Raw genomic sequence first — 7,451 nt, forward strand, 5'->3', positions numbered from 1 at the left:
TAGCTGGCAAGGCTTTGGGAAGGCAGTGCTCACTGATCAGTAAAGGAATACATTAGAACATGGTTTCTCCCATTTCTCAACTTAGAAACAGTGTATCTTTAAAAAACCTGAACATCATTTCCAGAAGTAAGATATGGAGAAGACCCATGGAAGAGAATTAGCAGTTTCTGGCATTCTCTTGGAGCTGAGTGGTTAAAGATAAAACTAACTCATACAGTAAGATTCAATGAACTTTATGTTCTAGTGACAATAATAATAATATATGACATATATACATACCAAACGTAAAATAGATAGCTAGTGGGAAGCAGCCACATAGCGCAGGGAGATCAGCTCAGTGCTTTGTGACCACCTAGAGGGGTGGGATAGGGAGGGTGGGAGGGAGGGAGACGCAAGAGGGAAGAGATACGGGGACATATGTATATGTATAACTGATTCACTTTGTTATAAAGCAGAAACTGACACACCATTGTAAAGCAATTATACTCTAATAAAGATGTTAAAAATAATAATAGACGATATAAAGAACCTGCCACCTCATTCCTAGAGCTCAATCAGAAACTTGGGACTTCACCCTCATTTCCTCTTCCAGATTTTGTCACCTTCAGAGATTTAAGGAAAACAAACACTTTTGGTTTCTATTGTCATTCCTCTTATGGGCTCCAAAAAATCTTGACCAAATAAAGTGATAATTTAATCAAGATGGGTGGGGCGTCAAAAAGACACTGACATTATAAAATTAAAATAGCAGCAACTATTCCTGGCTGACCAATAAGTAAGTCAAAAATAAAAATAATTCTATCGCCCCAAGATGCTCCTCAAATCTACCATTGGAAAAGAACTAACCGAGCCTCAGTTTTCTCATGTGGTTCATGGGGATAATAATAATTCCTGTCCGGCAGAGGTAGCAAATGAGATAATGCTGCAGGTTCATTGCCTGGTATTTTGTGGGGTACCCATTTTCACAACTGAACAACTTTTTCCCCAGAAGTGGACAATGCAGGTGAGAATCCAGATGTATAATTGGTCCATGTTGAGGGATTATGAGGCTAGTTCAGTGAGAAGGGCAAGGAGGGAGGGGACCTGAGGATGCTGATGAGACATGATTATGGGATCCAGATTCAGAGAAACCAAGTGAGATGAGGAGGGAGTGATGATGGTGGTGGTGAAGGGTGGGGAAGGTGTTGGCTGCTGCTCCCGAGTGAGGGGGTTGCAAAGATGAATCAGCCCGGTCCCTGCCCTCTAACTACAGAAACCATTCCACCCACACACTTCAGGGAACAACACAACCCAGCCAAACTGCCCTCATCCCTTTGTCACGACAGTGGAAATGTTTCTGTCTGGAAGACTGGTCAGATCCTCCTGAATGCCCATATAGCTTAGATCTTCTGTTGAAGCCAAGACTTTCTGAATAGCTGACCCTTGGAGAAAGTTGCATTGATTTTGAGATTGGAAGCCTCGTATCCAGTTTCCAAATAGCAATACAGAGTGTTCCTCATTCATGATGTTGCATATTACTTGATTTACTGTGATTCAACAAATGTAGTTCCAAGCCCCGCAAACCCACACCCAGGAACAAACCTTGGGAGTAGCTTTCTGCTCTCCAACTCTGCACTGTTCTGCCTCTGGGCTCCACCTCTCTCTGGCAATGGAGAGGGGTGAGTAGGTGGGTTTCTGTTTTGGTTTTCTTTTCACCCCTTGGCCAACAATGTGTCACTGGTAGAAAAATTGTTCCCAGGCAAGCTTGCAATCCTGCCCCTCCCTCTCTCCCATTCTCTACACCAACTACTTCCACAAGGACATTAAAGCAGTTTGCATAATGCTGAGAGTTGTGAAAATAGAAGTCTGGCAGTCTCTGCAGAGTCACTGAATCAGTAGGGAAACTCCCTTCGGTTATCCGCGATTCTCAATTTATCCCTGTTGAAAATGAGTGGATTCTTACACATTATCAAGTTTCAGTAGTTCAGCAACCCTTTGTGGTTATTATAAATGATTAATTTGAGTCACTTCAAACATCGATTTCCTGCTTGTGCAAGTCATTGTGTGTGCAACGAAACGTGTAAATGACCTCTTGTTTTGGTGTGCAGGCTACAAGATCCTACGTGTACTGTATTTGAACCTGTGGATTTTTTTCCCAACTCTTGTAGTTACACGTGGAATTTCTGGGGTCTTTTATTCACAGATGACTTTGTCATTCTTTTTTCCCTCACAACAGTCAAGTGAGAAAGGGCACTGTTGTTTTTCTGAACTTTTAGTTGTAGAAATTGAGACCCAGTAAAGTTCAGTGAAGTAATACAAAGTAAAGAAGGCTCCAAATAGAATGAATAATCACCAACTCTAGGGCTTCCCTGGTGGCGCAGTGGTTGAGAGTCCGCCTGCCGATTCAGGGGACACAGGTTCGTGTCCCGGTCAGGGAAGATCCCACATGCCGCGGAGCGGCTGGGCCCGTGAGCCATGGCCGCTGAGCCTGCGCGTCCGGAGCCTGTTGCTCCGCAACGGGAGAGGCCACAACAGTGAGAGGTCCACGTACCGCAAAAAAAAAAAAGAAAAAAAAAAAAAGAAAAAGAATCACCAACTCTAAAATCTGCAGATGGAAAGTGCCAGGTTTCTCTTGTTCATTCATTCATTCATTCATTCATCTCTAGGCTCTGGGGATTCAGCATTGGACAAACTCCTTGCCCCTATGAGCTTGTATTTTAGTGGTGATCAGCCTGACAGAGGGACTCATCCAAGGTTAAATAGCTCAAGTCGCTGGTGGAGCCACGAACTATACCACCAGGTAGACCCTAATCCACTGGGAAAGTCTTCTGACTACTGGGATTTTACTTTTTGTGTCTAACTGTGGGCCCTCCCCTAAGTCACTTTAATAGTTTAATAGATACATTGATAATGTTAGCAGGTACACTTGCATGGTGAGGAATGAGGAAAAGGTGGAGGATGTATGGCTAGTCTCAGGAGAAGGTATAATGGGCCATTTCTATTTATGTGAAGGACTACCCTAGGACAGGAGAGAAGAGTGTTCTGAGTAGACATGAGGCAAGTAGAACTAGAACAAATAGGGAGAAGCTACAGAGTTGCCACTGCCATCTGTTTCCACCTACTTACAATTGGAATGGTTCAAAGATGGAATGGATACCTTTGAAAGGGAGTGAGCTCTCTGCCACTGGAGGTGTTTAAGCAAAGGCTAAATAACCAGGCATCAGGATGTTCTCAAGTAGTTTCATACTTCAAAGTGGGTGTTGGAATACATAATCACTAAGGTGCTTAACAGACTCCTTACCTCAATGGGTTCCCTTCTGCTTCACGCTACCCTTTGTTTCACCCCAGTCCCTGAAATAACAGGGGCACAATGACGGTCTCAGAAAAGGTGCCCAGGCTGTCAATAGCAGGGCGGTTCCTTCACCATATAACCCAGGGAAAAGACAACATTGCACCCTCTTTGTCATGTGAGGGTTGAGGGCACCATGAACCAACCATCTAGCAAATGCGGTCATCATTAGTTAAAGCACTGTTAGCATAAACGGAAAAGTGAAGATACAAGGTTTCAGTTTTAAAGGGAGCCAGGCAGGCATAGCAATTTCTCTGCCCTCTGCTTTTGGAGGGGACAAACTTGGCCTTCCTTGCCTCTGGTGGCACTGATGAGAAAGGCTCACTTGCAAGGCTCATCGTTCTTCTCGATTGCCTCCTTATGCCTTTGCATTTCTGCCTGGCCCTTGTCAAGGTGGTAAATATTCCAAGCAAGCAGCGCATGAAAGGAGGGGCTTCAGGGCAAACAAGGTCATGGTGAGAACATCTCTGGGGGCTTCAGACACAGGGTGACCTTCAGAGTTTATAGACATCTAACTTGTCTATTTTCTTCTCTCACCCCTGCAATTTCCTATCATGGCCTCTGCTTTGAGTTGAATGGTGTCTCTCAAGAACAGACGTTCCAAAAAAAAAAAAAAAAGAGAGCTTCCACTCTTAACCTGGATGTGATGTTATTTGGAAATAAGATCTTTGTAGATGTAATCAAGTGAAGATGAGGTCATATGTGATTAGAGTGGGCCCTACTGTAATGATGTCCTTATAAGAAGACACAAATTTGGGCACACACAGAAAAGACACAGGGGGTGAACACCATCAGAGGATGGAGATAGAGATTGGAACTATATGTCTACAAGCCAAGGAATGCCAAGGATTGTGGAAACAGGAAGAGGCAAGGAAGGATGCTTTCTTCTTCCAGCCTCAGGACCTGGGAGAGAAAAAATGTCTATTGTTTGAAGCCACCCCGTTTATGGTAATTTGTTATGGCAGCCCTAGAAAACCAACACAGCCTCCTATGATCTTAGAACCAGAGGGGAGTTCGCTCAGCTCACAGGCAGGAAGGTAAGGGCCAGAAAGGGGCAACATCTTGCTCTGGAACCCTCACTGAGTGGGAGCTGGGATGTGGGTGTCTGAGCTCCGGCTCTGATCAAGGCACGTCGCTACTCAAATGCCTCCAATGACTCACCCAGTTTGTGAGATGTCTCCACCTGCTATTCAAGGTCCTCCAGAGTCAGGCCTGACTTGACTCAACACAAAGAGCATAGGCTTTGTATGAACTGGGAGAAAAGACTTGCAAATGATGTAACTGACAAGAGCTTAATTTCCAAAATATACAAGCAGCTCATAAAACTCAATAACAAAAAACCGAACAACCCAATTGAAAAATGGACAGAAGACCTAAATAGACATTTCTCCAAAGAAGACATACAGATGGCCAACAGGCACATGAGAAGATGCTCAACATAGCTAATTATTAGAGAAATGCAAATCAAAACTATAATGAGGTACCACCTCACACTGGTCAGAGTGTCCGTCATTAAAAAGTCTACAAATAACAAATGCTGGAGAGGGTGTGGAGAAAAGGGAACCCTCCTACACTGTTGGTGGGAATGTAAATTGGTGCAGCCACTCTGGAAAACAGTATGGAGGAGCCTCAAACAACTAAAAATAGAATTACCATATGATCCAGCAATCCTACTCCTGTGCGTATATCCAGACAAAACTATAATTCAGAAAGATACACGTACTCTTATGTTCATAGCATCACTATTCACAATAGCCAAGACATGGAAACAATCAACAGATGAATGGATAAAGAAGATGTGGTACATATATACAATGGAATACTACTCAGCCATGAAAAAGAATGAAATAATGCCATTTGCAGCAACATGGATGGACCTAGAGATTATCATACTAAGTGAAGTAAGTCAGAAAGAGAAAGACAAATATCATATGACATCCCTTATATGTGGAATCTAAAATATGACACAAATAAACTTATCTACGAAACAGACTCAAAGACATAGAGAACAGACGTGGTTGCCAAGGGGGAGGAGGGATGGGGGAGGGATGGCTTGGGAGTTTGGGATTAGCAGATGCAAACTAGTATATATAGAATGTATAAACAACAAGGTCCTACTATATGGCACAGGGAACTATATTCAATATCCTGTGATAAACCATAATGGAAAAAATATGAAAAAGAATCCATATATATATATATATGTATAACTGAATTACTTTGCTGTACAGCAGAAACTAACACAACATTGTAAATCAACTCTACTAGAATAAAATAAATTTTAAAATAAAAAGAGCATAGGCTTTGGAAATTTTTGGCAGGTTTCTTTTCTTTTTTTTTAATTGAAGTATAGTTGATTTACAATATTATATTAATTTCAGGTGTACAGCCTAGTGATTCAGTGTTTTTGTAGATTATACTCCATTTTAGGTTATTACAAGATAATGGTTGTAATTCCCTGTGCTATACAGTATGTCCTTATCTCTCTCTTTTTCTTTTTTTTCAGTACGCGGGCCTCTCACTGTTGTGGCCTCTCCCGTTGCGGAGCACAGGCTCCGGACGCGCAGGCTCAGCGGCCATGGCTCACGGGCCCAGCCGCTCTGCGGCACGCGGGATCTTCCCGGACCGGGGCACGAACCCGCATCCCCTGCATCGACAGGTGGACTCTAAACCACTGCGCCACCAGGGAAGCCCAGTATGTGACCTTTTGTGTCTTCTTTCACTTTAGCATAATGTTTTTGAGGTCTCCACTTTCACTTTTAAGGACCCTGGTGATTACATTGAGCCCATCTGCATAATTCAGATTATTCTCCCTTTTTAAGGTCAGCTAGTTAGCAACCTTAATTCTATCTACCTTTCTACCTACCTATTCTACCTTAATTGTAGACTCTTCCTTCCCCTTTGCCATGTACTGTAACATATTCACAAGTTCTGGAGATTAGGACATAGACATCTTTGCGGGGGGTCATTATTCTGCCTACCATAGGAGGGGTCAGAATGGGTTGAGGCACTGCCCAAACAGCTGAGGGGTTCTACTCAGCATTACAGCTCCAGAAGCAGAGCATAGAGATTGTGGTAGTGGTCCAGGGATGGGGTGGATGCAGTGCACAGAAATTGTGGACCCGATGCTCATCCAGAAGGTCTTGGATGGGGAGGAAGGCAAGGATAAGAGGTTAGGAAGGAGTTGATAGTGGGAAAAATGAAGTGGGCTAGGACAGGGCTCACTAAACTTGAGTAACTGTTCTATCATGGAGGAGTTTAATACAGGCCCCTAACTCCAGAAATTCCCATTTAAGGGTGGGATCCAGGACTTGTCCCAAGGAATTCTGATGCAGCTCTGTGGGCCTGATGTAGATCCTGGATGTCTTGAGAAGGTTAAAGAACTGATGTGATAGAGTAAGGAATGAAGAGGGCTGGAAGGGTAAGAGGCTGTGATCACACAGTGGGCTTTTGAAGCCAGAGAGTCCTTGAACCCACTGGAATCATTCCCACCTTGGGGACTTCGTACTGGGTGTGCCCTTTGCCTAGCACAAAGCTGTCCATATGTATAGTTTTAAATGTTCTAGCAGCCACATTAAAGAAGTAAAAGGAAACAGGCAAAATTAATTTGAATAGTATATTCCATTAACTCAAAATAGCCAAAATATTATCATTCGATATATAATTACTATCAAATCATTGAGATAATTTACATCCTTCTTATCTTACTAAGTCTTTAAAATCCAGAGTGTATTTCATGTTGGCATCACGTCTCAGTTTGGACCAAGTACATGTCAAGTGTTCATTAGCCACACGTGGCCAGTGACTACCACTTTGGCCAACACGGGTTGGAATGTTCTCCCTCCATATCTTTGCCTGGCTGGCTCCATCCCATCCAGGTCTCTGCCCAGAGATGCCTTCCCTGGCTCTGCTGTCTAAGCCAGCTACTTCCTACTCCTAACACTGTTTTCTTTTCCTCGGAAACTTATCACTAACTGATACTTTATTAGTTATTTGTTTGCTGATTATCTGCCTCCCCATAGGACATAAATCCCATGAGGGCAGAGACCCGTCTGTCTGCTTTGGGGCAGTATCCCCAGCAACAACATCACATCCACAGTATATCCACAAATCACATCCACAA

Source organism: Stenella coeruleoalba, assembly GCF_951394435.1.
Source record: "Stenella coeruleoalba genome assembly, chromosome: 5".
NCBI classification, from domain to species: Eukaryota; Metazoa; Chordata; class Mammalia; order Artiodactyla; family Delphinidae; genus Stenella; species Stenella coeruleoalba.